Source organism: Tasmannia lanceolata, unplaced genomic scaffold, assembly GCF_043159265.1.
Source record: "Tasmannia lanceolata isolate RefF3 unplaced genomic scaffold, GAP_Taslan_0.1 ptg000012l, whole genome shotgun sequence".
Classification (NCBI taxonomy): Eukaryota; Viridiplantae; Streptophyta; class Magnoliopsida; order Canellales; family Winteraceae; genus Tasmannia; species Tasmannia lanceolata.
This window is the reverse complement of record NW_027518689.1, coordinates 40741706-40755822: the sequence shown is the minus strand read 5'-3', so window position 1 is coordinate 40755822 and position 14117 is coordinate 40741706. Positions and strand designations below refer to the sequence as shown.

General features: G+C 38.8%; 1 long non-coding RNA gene across 1 annotated transcript; it reads right to left on the bottom strand.

Moving 5' to 3' along the window:
* Positions 1-533: 533 nt before the first annotated feature.
* On the bottom strand, positions 534-9091 carry LOC143888221 (uncharacterized). The gene is made up of 3 exons (XR_013254506.1): positions 8852-9091; positions 8699-8771; positions 534-5826 (listed from the first exon to the last, which is right to left on the bottom strand). It is a non-coding gene; the product is annotated as an uncharacterized LOC143888221 (long non-coding RNA).
* Between the last annotated feature and the right edge of the window lie 5026 nt (positions 9092-14117).

Sequence of the window (14117 nt, the reverse complement as noted above, 5' to 3'; positions counted from 1 at the left end):
ATGGAGCTTCTTGGCTACCCGATCACGCACAAAATGGATATCAATTTCCACATGTTTCATTCTGCCATGAAAGATCAGATTCGCCTTAAGGTAAGTTGCGCCAACATTGTCACACCATAAGATTGGTGTAGCAGGTACATGGAAGCCAAGTTCTGAAAGAAAAGCTTGGACCCAAATGAGTTCAACAGTGGTATTTGCTAGAGAGCAATATTCAGCTTCCGTACTTGAGCGGGCCACTGTTCGTTGTTTACGAGAGCTCCATGAAATGAGGTTTGATGGGTAGTTGGAGATCCTCAAGATCTCGTCAACAATTTCCGCTTACACCGGGTTCCTCGAGCTTGAGGCATCGAAATTTAACTTCAACCACCCCGGGTTAATTAGGGTGACCATCTAGGGCCTAGAGTCTCGATCCTCATGGTCCCTACAACTGTAAATCTCTTTCCAACACCTTAGGTCCAAAGCCGAGTAAAAGGAAAACCCAGGAAGGACTTTAGCCTAAGAAACAACTGAATAGATTAGCCTAAGAAACAACTGAATAGATTGTCCTTGTGAAGGAATATGAGGCACTTTTAAGTCCATTCTTAAAAATACAAGCATCTCTCTTTCCAAAGGACTAAAATGGACACCAACAAAGCCAGATTCCATAAGGTCTTGCCCTTGCAGGGCCACATAATGAAAGTTTATCAATGAAGGAGATCTGACATATGAGTTGGAAATACCTCAGAAATTCTGAACATGTCCAAAATTTTACTCCAAACATCTTAGTGTACCTTTAGTGGGTGAACATATGGTACACTGTCTCGCTCGCTCCCACACAGAGGGCACAATGATCGACAATGAGCATGTGACAACGACAAAGCTGATCTATAGTCAATAACCTGCTCTGAAAAGCTGACCAGGCGAACGCTTGAAATCTAAGAGGTGCTGTAGTGCTCCATACATTGAAAAGCCGCGAGGGAGGGGAAGAAGGAGCCAAGTGGAGGTAGAATGATTTAGTCGTGAAGAAATCAGAGGCATTCAAGATCCAAAGCCTTTTATATTTGTTAGAAAACGTGAGATCTCACAATCAGATTATGTTGAATTCACGCCGTTGGATCACCATGGTACTAAAATGCCTTGTACCCTCGGAGTACGTGCCTGAGAGAGTTGTCTTGCCCATCAGGCTCATTCTCACCAATTTTGGCATTAGTCCATAGTGACTCATTTTATAGAGACTCGCCCATCGAGGCCTTGAGTCTCATCTAGCCCATTGTGGCTTCCCTTCGGCAATTGTGCCTGAGAGAGTCTTCAACTTCTTTGTGGATCGTTCCCAAAAGTCGATCCATCTCTTTGCCCATTGTGGCATTGGCCCATTGTGACCCGTTTCATGTAGACTCATCCATAGGGGTCTTGAGTCTCATCTAGTCCATTATGGCTTCCTTTCGGCAACCGGCTTTGGCATACATTTGGCAAGAAGCATCAATCTGCTGGGTGGTAGGGGACATTTTATTGTAATCAATTTGGAAAATCTTATTGTAAGCAAACGTTTATTGATTTTCAATCAATATACGTTTGAGAGGGCGTGTTAAGATTTGTCAAATCAGACCGTTGGATTATCTTGGTGTAGATTAGGCAAGTGGGTTGAATAGGAAAGGTAACTAGATTAGGTCGCTTAATTAAATTAGTAACTAGATTAAATTAGAATAATCTAGTATTATCTCTTTCCATGTTTACCACGATCTTCTTTCTATCTTCATCATGTAAGTGCTCTATATAAGCACCATTGATTCTCTTTGTAAAGTAATCCAAGTTTAGTGAAATCCTTAAAATTCTTCAATTAAGATTTGTCAAATCAGACCGTTGGATTATCTTGGTGTAGATTAGGCAAGTGGGTTGAATGGGATTAGGCAAGTGGGTTGAATAGGAAAGGTAGCTAGATTAGGTCGCTTAATTAAATTAGTAACTAGATTAAATTAGAATATTCTAGTATTATCTCTTTCCATGTTTACCACGATCTTCTTTCTATCTTCATCATGTAAGTGCTCTATATAAGCACCATTGATTCTCTTTGTAAAGCAATCCAAGTTTAGTGAAATCCTTAAAATTCTTCATTCTCTTTCCATGAGGCCGATCAAATGAACCTAAGGGGAGATGGCTACGAGAGTAGTGAAGGCATGGAGGAAAACCCATGGATGGAACATGGGAAAGTAGAGATGAAAATGAGGCAAACACAAAGGAAGCGAATTCTAAGAGTTGGGATTTAGATTTGCAGGGGCTGTTTTGCAGCGGATAAATTTGAGAGCTATGCTGGCCCAGCGGACGGCCGAGTTAGCCGTCCGCCGGAAAACGGAACTGCGAAAGCTGTGGTCAAGGACGGGTCGGATCGTCCCGCTTTGATACCATGAAGAATTATGATATTTTACTAATTTCTGAATGTTTTACAATGGATCTCAAAGTGTGCTTATATAGAGCACATACAAGATAAACATAGAAATAAATAAACATAACCAAGGGAAGAAATAATTCTAGAAATCCTACCTACTAAGATTAGCCTAATTGCTAATTTAAGCTAGCTACCTAATCTAGCCAGGTTACCCCATTCAACCCACTTGCCTAATCTAGCACCATGGTGATCCAACGGTGTGAATTCAACATAATCTGATTGTGAGATCTCACGTATTCTAACAATATTTTCCATGCTTCCCAATATAGTGAGATTCGAATTAGAGAACCACCGCATTCTCTTCCCAACCAAAAAGTTCCTTCTAAAACCAGTTTTCCATGATATCCTATTTCCTTCTCTCTCAACATAATTCGAATTTGAGTTCGCTCTGAAGAGATCCGGCAAGAGAATTGTTAGAGGTTGTTTACTGGGAAAACCAGAATGAGCTTTACACTTGGAGATAAGCAAACCAAGGAGCTGATTTTCTTTCGAAATCAGATTGCCCATGTAAAGGAGGACACATTCCCCCTCAACTCCTCCCCAAAGGTCTTTGTATGATCCTTCTTAAAGATTCCTCTGGAGCCCAATACTGGAGATTGTAAGTATGTGTCTTGGTACGTTGTAGTCGTCTTCGGCATGGCCTTCGATGCCTTCGTTTGTTTTCTTTGCTGCCTATGGGGCCCCCTTATTGTATTTTCTTTCTGGTTTAATATATCTGGTCGAGGTCACCCTAGCTTACTTATCCAAAAAAAAAAAAAAAAAAAAAAACCTTTACTCTGTCACCACTATAAATTCGAAATCTGAAACCTTTCTTGAAACTTAAAGTTCTGCCTTAAGAAATTGACTTGATAATTGAGATCATTCAATAAGAGCATGTCTGGCCGCCATGAAAAATTATGGAATATTTGTTGGCCCAATTGTGAGATAGGAGCTCAGGAGAAGAAACTTGTGAGGGAATGATTAGAGAGAGGAGAGCAAATGAGAAATCCCTAAAAACAAATGAAAAAAAATTCACTACTTCAAATTGGTTTTTTTTCTTTCTCTATTTTGCAAGGAGTTTTTATGCTTCCCTCACTCCTTCCCTCTCAAGCCTCTGTCTCTCTGTCCATCTCTCACAACCATGGCAACCATGAAAAAAAATCACGGAATATTGGTTTACTTAGGCCATGATTGGCCACCATGGAAAAATTAAAAACATTCCATGGTATGCTTGTGGGGCCCCAATTGTGAGAGATGGCAGGGAGAAGAAGAGACTTGAGAGGGTTGGGAGTGAGGGAAACCTTCTAAAAATCAGGGAAACAAAAAACCAAGTCTAAATAAGTATTTTCTTTCCACTAGTTTTTAAGGAATTTTGATGCTATCTCAACTCCAGCAGTCCTGCCCAATGCCCATGCATACAATTTCCGCCTTCTCAGTCCCTGTAAAACAGAGCACATGAATATTCCATGGCATATTTTTCATGGCTAACAAACACGGCCCTAGGTAGGAAGGGCAGAGAGATGGGACGGAAAGAAAGATTTGAGAGGTGGTGGAGTGAGGATTGCATGGAATGAGGCTGGAAACAAGGAAAATGAAATAACTACTTTAAACAAGGAATATTTTCTTTGCTTCCAACGCAATCACAAGCTCTCCTCTCTCACTGCCCTCTCCAATCTCTTTCTCATTAGCCCTCTCTACCCCTCTATCACCTTGGGTAAACAAATATTACGTGTATTTTTTTTTTGGGGAAATGAGAAATGCTCTTTTCGTTACTATGGACACCCGGGTGCACTTTATCTATGACTGCAAAGATGCAGCTGTACATCACATGGGAAGGATTGAAGGGACCTGATTGACATCGTACACTGCACCTGGGTTTCCCAGGTAATGAAAAGGGGCGCATTTATCATTTCCATTTTTTTTCATGGTTGCCAAACTTGCCCTAAGGCAATATTTGACAGCAGGGGCAAGTTTTCCCATAGAATAATGATTTTGTCAAGTGGTGCGAAAGGAGCAAGGAGGGTAGTAGAGGGGGGAATTAGAAGGCCAGAGAGAGGAGAGGTTGAGATGGGGCAGAAAATAGGGTAAAGAAATACTCTACTCAAAATATTCCATGAAAAATAATCATAATTGTCAAACATGCCCTATGTGTCATTTTTTTTGTCATGACATTTGCATGATAGGGCCTACAAATGACGGGTCGAGATTACATTAATGTAATGTGGGTGGATCTAAATCAAGCTTATTATCACTTAAGAGGAGTCTAAAAAGTCTCAAATAAAGAGAAGGGTGCATCTATCAAATCAAAATGGTGTATAAAAATAGAGATGCATGATAAATGGATGCTTGTGAAAGACTAATCAGAAGATCTTGTCTCTTACCCCTCTCAAGAAGTTTGGTTGAACTTTGAAACAACATTCATGGGTGTCGATCTCCATGTGAAGCCCTGTCAAGTACACAGTCCTTGCTCATACCTCCAGTTCGTTGCCTAGTCGACCTTGAATACTCTTTTACTTGTGTGAAAATAATGTAAAATTTACAGCAACTCGATTTCTGGTACCCCATTGTTTTAATAATGACACTCATTTCTTTATATATATATATATATACAGTTCTCTCATTAGCTGTTAAATCATGGCGCAGTCATGGGACACGCCCATGAAGGGATATTTTAAGATGAACTTTGATGACTCTGGCTTGGGTAATCCGGGGCGATCCCGCGTGACCATGATGGCAATACATGCTGGGTGTATGTTCTCAGGCCCCATTGGGATTGTATTCTCTAATGAGGAAGAGGTAAGATCCACTCATCAAGGTATAAGGTTGATGGATCACAACATCAAGTGGAAGGGGTTTCTCGATGTGATAAAATGGTTGAAGGGGTCCCACCCCCATGCTTGGTGGTTCACACAATGGATTGAGGATGTTTGATTTTCTTTCTCCTTAATATGGGTTGTGGTTGTAGATTGATCATCTCAATAGCCGGGCTGATCCCCCCATCCTTTTTCTGATTAATCCAAGTCTCTAGCATTTACTCAGTAATTACTCATTAATTAATTATTACAACTTCGAAAATTTAACCTTTTTTCACTTTAATTTTGCTTAGCATTAGCGATGTAGTTCTAGCTAACAAGAGGAATTATTAATACTATATGCATGATATCTGGCCAGGACATAAATATAAATATTCATGATATAAGAGCTGTTATAGTCAATTTCATGAATATCAAGCTCTAGGTAGACTTACCTAGGCCTATAGAATATAACACTATTGGACTCCTTGGAAACCCTGGTAGAGAGGAAAACAATGAGTGGCTCTTGAGCATTTGAGAAGGTAAACCTACCACCTTGTAATGGTAGATGAATTTGGTATATTTCTATGAATTGTCTTTGAGCTCGTACCTCAGTTGGAAGCTGCTTTGGTACTACAAAAATGGAATAAAATTTAATTAAAATATACATAAGCTCCTCTCTATCCAGCTTACCTACGAAAAAGTAGGGAAAAAACTACGGGAGTTCCTCCCAAAGGTTGCTTCTATTACTCTCTGAAGTAGGATCGTATGTATGTGTTTGACATTTTGCAGCTGGTCTGTTGCATGTCAAACCAGCCACCTCGTGAATGGAGACAAAAGATGTTTGTCTCCATTCACGAGGTGTGTGGGTGGTTTGAGATGCGACAGACCAGCCACGAAATGCAGATAAGACAAGCTTCAAATAAGATTATATACAAAGAACCCTTATGCTTTACACAGCACTACCATTTTTTGTCTGTTTCATCTTTTATTGGTTCACATTGGCTTCTTTTCTATTCCCTTTTTTATGTATGTTTTGGATGGTTGGTTGGTTAAATTATAAATATATGCTTGTACGATTGTGTGTCCATCGTAAAGGGGACAATCAAGTAGTAATAATTAGGGTTGCAAGTTGGGTTGGGTTTTATCCGACCCGCATCCACCCGACCCGACCCGAAAAGAACTTGGGTCGGGTTTAAAGAAAAACAAAACCTGAAACCCAACCCGACTATTATAGGTGTACTGTAACTTTCTTAAATCTCTTGAATAACATACCAAATTATTTTATAATATATTAATATAATTGTTTTCAGTGGGCTTGCCATGTTTGTGATGTGAAAAAAAAGTTTCCTTTTTAAATTTATATGCACTTGATGATATAAATTTAGGCCATGTTTAGATACCAGCAAGATTTAGAAGTGCAAAAAATTCCGATTTTCAAATCTTTTCTACAAGACATTATTTGGAAATCAACATTTGTGGCAACTTCCGTCACCATCGTTGCTCCTCGATGTTGCTCCGGCAGCAGCGAGACATCCCTCTCTCTCTCTCTCTTAAAACATGATCATGAAGATGATTGATGTGTTTTGTATCCAAAACTCAAATCCGAATCAAAATACAAATGCATGTTACTACGTAGGGTATAAATTCATCACATCATGTCTATTTCCATCTTGCCTTTGAATATATTTGATTAACCTCATTAAAGATGGGCTCAAAGACATTATGATCTTGATCATGAAGTGGACTAGAAGAGAAATCAAAGAAGGCTATAGGATATCCACGGTCTTGCATTAGCTGGAAACATGGGTAGAAATGATTTGGAGCCTATTGTTGTAGGACACGACTCACTTACTAATACACATCAATAACATTCATAGCTTTCCAAATAGATAATAGACAACATAGAGTGTACAATTATATAATACTTATAATAATTAGATTATATGATGTTGTGGCCTTTGTGGCAATTTATTCTTAGGATTTATTTATTTTATTAAATACTATACTTTAGTGGTATTTAGTTGATAAACATATTGTGTTATTCTATATAACCAAGTGCAGCGTAATCTTAGGATTGAGACTTGATTAGGTATATCAAATAACTAGAACACAACGAGTTATTTCAACCGGAGAAGCTTTTCAAGCTGAAAGATCAGATGACAATAGGCCATTGAACCTCTCCTTTCTTCTCTCTATTCAAAGACATGATTAGGAATTCAAAGGCTTCTTTTCTTCTGGTTGACTTCTATCTCTTCTTATCATCGATCTATGGAGAATTTGTACCAATTATAGAGTGCACCCTTCAATAAATACGACATATACATATGATACATTTTTTTTTTTTTAACTCTAATATTTCTCTAACACATTTCTAACCACAATTACCAATAATGATAATAATAAATAAATAAAAAGTCCAGACACGACCCCACATAAGTTGACACATAAGTATGCCTTTAATTCCCAACGAGAAGATTGAACATCCAACTTCTTATAAGAGAATATTAGTAAAAAAATGCATGTGAAATGCGGAAGCAAAACAAAAAGACATTGATTCTAATTTTAACTAAAATTAAAATGAAATATTCATGGCATATCAACACCAAAAAAAAACTTTACCCTAGGAAATCTTTAAAAAAAACTAAACAGAAAAAAAAAAAAAAAAAGTCTTAAATCCTTATTTAGAAATCATGTTCTTACATTTAATACATACCATAAAATTGCTATTCACAAATTTTCTCTCTCTGCCATTCAAAACTGTCAAAGAATATGCGTGTGTCTAGAGAGAGAGAGAGAGAGAGAGAGGGGGGGTGGCTAAGGGGAAGATAAAAATGGGTGGGGAGTTTGAGAAAAGAAGAGAATCCAAATCTATGATAATGAACCACTAATTTAAACATGAACGGTTAAGAGGGATAATGTATAGAGTGGTCGTTATCTTTAAAAACTTCATCACTCCCCATGTTTACATTTTAATAATTTATGTCTTAGAGTGTTGTCATTAAAAATTTTATTCTCATCTTTACAAGCCCAAATCTATGATAATGAACCACTAATTTAAACATAAACGGTTAAGAGGGATAATGAAAGTGGTTTCAAGGATAAATTTGATTGTCATCTTTACAAGCCCCCTAAAAATAGGAGATGCTTCTCCTTATAATATATTACAGTTTATATTTTTATAATGAAACTTCTATATGAATCCTATTTTTCATAGAATGTAAAAAAAAAGTAGTTGCAATACGATTTAGTTGGCAGTAAACAAGCACAAATTAGTATGTGTTTGTATGTGTCGAGTCTTAACTAGTAACTTTTTCCACATTAATTTAATGTATGTGTACAAATTAGTACTTGCAAGTGTTGGAGTTTTCTTTGAGTGAACTTTTCCTAAATTGCATGATTTTGTACACCTGTGAAGAGATGATCAAGGTCGAACAGACAACGAACTTAAGATCCAACTGCAAAGGGCCGTTCACTTGACAAGAATAACATGGATATCACTCACCCGGTATTCTCTTTCTTCATTCCTTTTGTATATATATTTCCACCGGCGGTTCGATTATTGATAACAGCACCACCTGAAAATAAGAAGAGTGAGAATTGAAGAAAGAGGGTGGAGTGAAGAAGGTGGGAATGGGTAGTTGAATTTCGCACAAACCGTTTGGACGGCTTCTTTGGAGGAGATATCTAGGGTTTCTTGTGTTTTTGGTACGGGTGCAACTTGGGTCGGGTCGGGTTGCGTTTTTTCTTTAAAATGAATTGGAATCAACCCGACCTGATTTAAGGTAAAAGCTCAACCCTAATTCGAAAAAATCGACCAGAGTTGCACCCCTAGTTTTTGGGAAGAGAGTTGGATTTATAAGGAGTTGAAAGAGTGCGATATTTGGAGGTTTCTAACTATTGTACTATGTGTGGGTTGGGTAAGGACAGTGTTGACTCGCGGGTGGTACTAAAGAGAGTGTGCATGTGTTAGGATATGGCGAGAGAAGGTGAGACTTTTAGGTTAGATGTGCTCGTGCACTTGTCTATCTACCTCTCTCTCTCTCTCTCTAGTCTCTATCTCTCAAAAATAAATGGAAATTAAGGAACTATATTTGCAGTTGGAAATAACTGAAAAGTGAGATCATTGTCTGTGGCCATTTCTATTGCCACGTTCACATTAGACAAGGCTTTGTGGGAATGCAGCTATCACTTCACGTAAATATATGGCTCTTTGGCTTTAAGTCATGGGTATGCTCCCAGTGACGAGAGTTCGAACCCCCCTGTGGTAAACTCATGCCCCTGGTTTACGGGTGATTGCATGCATCCATAGGGATTAGTCCTAGGGCTGCACCTCGAGCCGGGTTTTACCCGACCCACATCGACCCGACCCGAAAATAGCCTGGGTTGGGTTCAGGTTTCATGGGTTTCGGGTCGAGCCGGGTTGAGCATTCAAAAGCCCGCATGAATCTCGGGTCGAGCCGGGTTTGAAGGAGCCCGACCCGACCCGAGTTACATAAGTTATAGTATGTACATTTTTTTCTATTGTTAGTTAAAAGTTAAAAGTGAAAACCCACGCATCCACTGTTATTGTATGTGAGTGTAATTTCTGCTTCTATGAGTTGAGTTGATTCAAGTATATTGTATGTGAGTGTAATTTCTGCTTCTATGAGTTGAGTTGATTCAAGTATAGTTTGATTCAGCATTGTTTGATTGTAATTACAACATTGTTTGATTACAGCATTGTTTGATTCAAGTGTAATGTGAGTGTAATTACATTATTGTTTGATTCAAGTGTAATGTGAGTGTAATTTCTGCTTCTATGAGTTGTGTTGCCTTGCCAAACAAGAATTTTCTTTAAAAAATTGCGTCAACGTGAAAAAACCCAACCCAACCCGAGATTTATCATGGGTAGGGCCGGGTTTGGGAATCTTGGGTTTTCCGAAAAAAAAACCCGACCCGACCCGAGATATTTCTCGGGTAGGGTTGGGTTCTCCAAAACCCGACCCGCCCGACCCGAGTTGCAGCATCCCAATGACGAGAGTTCGAACCCGCCTGTGGTAAACTCATGCCCCTGGTTTACGGGTGATTGCATGCATCCATAGGGATTAGTCCCACCCTAAAATAGGATGGGGATACCTTATGTCATCAATATATATATATATATATGAGGAAACTGTTGGTGCGCTTAAGCTCACCATATGGTGCGCTTAAGCTCACCATATGGTGCGCTTAAGCTCACCATATGGTGAGCTTAAGCGCCCAATCACATGGGGGCCCACTTTGTTAGGATGATCCAAAGCATTCATTTGAAAGTCCATTACATCTGCCCATTTTTTGTCCTCCACAAATGGAGGGGTTAGGATGATCCTATGGAGCTGTTTTTGGTACACCCCCTATCTATCATAAGGCCTTGCAAATGAATGGTTTGGATCACCACAGAACAAGTGGGACCCATGTGATTGGGGAGCTTAAGCGCACCATAAGTTTGGTGCGCTTAAGCTCACCAACAGTTTCCTCTCTCTCTCTCTCTCTCTCTCTCTCTCTCTCTATATATATATATATATATATATATATATATATATATATATATATATATATATATATATATATATATATATACAGGGATTTGCTAGGGAACATCGCAGAAGGCATTTCGCAGGTGGGCTTTTGCATGAGAGTGCAGCCACATAGGTTGAATTGAATGAATATGAGTGTGTTTGGATTGCCGGAATCAGATGTTGGAATTCCCTACCAATTGCAGCATTTGGTTCAAAAAATAAAAGGGAACCAAGGAGGCGGAATTGAAACATTGGGCAGAATTAGAGGGGGGAAATGCTGGAATGTGTTTCCCCATCGCAAGAGGTGTTATTCTGATTTCATTCCAGTGGGAATGGATTTTTATGAGAATACTTTTGACTAAATTTTTATTTAAAATTTTCTAATTCTGTTTAAGGGAGGATTGGGATTGGAATTGGAATATGATGTTGATTTTGATTCTTAATTCTGGCAATCCCAACACAACCTATATGGATTAGAATTACGCTCGGTACAGTTTGTGGCTTCTACGCCACAAATTGGAAGGTTAGGCCATGTCTTTTTTGGATTTTTAAGAACCGATTATGAGTCCAAAGCTGAATACTGGATTCAAATTTATGTTTAATTTCGAAGTCCAATAATCAGTTTTGTACTGACAATCGGTTCTCAAAATCTAAAACAAACATAACCTAACAGATAAATGGTACCGTTAGGTTTGAATCGTCTGATATAAAGCTGCAGATTGTATGGGAACCCCTCTATGGATACCACTAAAATTCGTACTTATTTGTAAATAAGTACATTTTAAATTAAAATTTTCACAATGTGGCATTAAGACTACTTTAAAAGCCATTAACTAAGATAGATATAAGAGTATTATAATCATTAGATAAGATTTTATACAAATATAAAGCTGCATATTGTAATAAATTTTAGTCGAAACCTACTAATGCAATTGAAGGGAAGATGTTACTGTAAGTTATGGTGAGTAGGTGTGCCGTTCGGTTAGGGTAGAATTTTCAGATAAAAATGCGAGGAATGCTAGACTCACAGGCACCCTTGCAAAAAAGAGAGCAAAGGGCGCCCCTATTGGTCTGATTCCAATATAAGATCTTAAATGGAATCTGACCAATAGGGGTGCCCTTTGCTTCCTTTTTTGCAAGGGCGCCTGTGAGTCTAGCATTCCTCTAAAAATATTGCTGAATTGATACCCTTCCTTGATTTTTCATACAAAGGCAGCTGGTCAATGATATATCATTAATCTTTAGCTTTCCTACCTTTTAGCACTACTTTTTGTCCATCACTTACCAAATTTCAACAGCTCAACTAACAATCTTTTTTGCTTCCTAACCAAATTTAGAAAACAAAATCTCTCTCTCTCTCTCTCTCTCTCTCTCTCTCTCTCTCTCTCAAACAAAATCATGAGAATCAGTATAGAGGAGTGTGCCAATATCAATATACAGTGATATTACGAAGCAAAGAGAATAATAGGATATGGTAGTCCGCAGGACTTGTGAAATAATGGTTAGAAAATGGGATCCACCATATTATAACTCACAGCTGCAATCAATTGAACCAATAGCTAGCAATCCTTTTCATGGAGCCTCATCAGTCCCGCCAATGAAAATTAGGTGAGACTTTAAAATCCTCGTGGGACTACCGACACCCTCTTTACAATAATCAATTTGGGTTGCTGAGATATATGTGAGTATCACTGCCACCATGGTATTATCCACTTCTAGCTGTCTTTATTTGGTAGTTAGAAAGCTGGTAGGAAGAAGCACCCCGGGCTTCCAACTACCACAGTGTACTTCTCACTTTAACTGATCTGACCCGTCCATTGGAGCCCCTTCTTTTGATCAATCGCATTCTTAGCTCATGCGGGTAAAATGATGGCCCCACCCCATCAAAATATGAGGTGTAAGATGGTGGATCCCACTCTATGCATGGGATTGGGTAGATATCATAGGTGACCCACCCCATCAAAACATGAGGTAAACTGGTGGGCCCTATGCAAGGATCTAACATGATGGGCCCCACCTATGCTGTGCACTTCTCACCTTCATCTCAGTCGTGCCCTCTCAAATCTATCTCCTTCCACCCTCTCTCACCACCATTTGGAGACACTAATTTGTGGTGAATATTCACGACAAATTAGTGTCTCCAAGTGGTGAGAGAGGCGTAGTGACGATGGGAGGAGACACTTGAGAGGCCACCGATGAGTAGAATGAGAACTGGCTAAAAACAGAAGGAAAAAAAAAATCAATTAATTATATTTGGGTGGAGTTTTTCGTTTCCTTGTTTTCAGTTTTATCTTAGCTTCTCACTCAGTTGTCTACTCTATCCCTCTCCCACCCTCGCTCACCATTGGTTAAGCTAATATTCCAAGAAAAAGAATATGTGGGTATGCATGCTATAAAAGTTTTTTATGGAAAGAAAACAAATGACGAGGGAAAGCATGTTTAGTATAAATAAGAGGAATGATAGAATGAGGGGCCCTTGCAAAAATCAGCTTAGCCAATTGTAGGATATATAAAGTACTATATGCGTCCCGTTGAAGAACCCTTCCATCTTTTAAAGATAAAACACAATGAAGTCTAGTGGGGCCCACTCCATAGGATGATCCAAACCATTCATTTGATGGGCCACAAGGTAAATAGGCTGTTCCCCTGTGAATCGATACTAACCCTCCGATCTGAAAAGGGACTACACATTATAGAATACTCTACAGATCGAACGTTTAGGATAATCTTTTGGAAATGAATTTGGGAGTAACCTATTTACGATATAGCCTGAAAAGTGAACTGTTTGTTTGGATCATCCTATGGAGTGGGCCCACAGTACTTCATGAAAATACTGAAACTCCCGAGCAAACATTGTAAAATCTCTGTCCTAGGATGGTCCCGAACTGTCGTCATCTTTAGCGTTGTCCTTGCGTATAAAGGTGGGGGTGTTGTTTGTCATTTGAGAAAAAGGTAAGGGTATTTTTGTCATGAAAGTGATTCCTTCGGCCTGAGATTTCCTGTGGAGGTGAAGACAAAGGAACGAAATCATGTGAGGCAGCAGAAAGTAATTACAAATTAGAGAAGGGCTCCCACTTTGAACCGCTGAAATTTGGGTGCGAGACATGATAGTCTCAACAGTCTCTATCTCACACTAAAAAGCCACAAGTCGCAAAGTGAAAAGTTAACACTGATTGAGGGATCATTTTCTATAGACGGTGAGATTCTATTTGGAGGCACTTAAAATATCTAACATAGATATTTTTTTAGCCTTAAATTTATCTAGGAACAAGGGCGTCACCATAAATTTTGGGAAATGATATCAGCACAACCATTTTCAATAATTACACAAATCGGACTTGTCTTTACTTTTTTAATTCGTTTGTGACGAGATGAGTTTGTGTT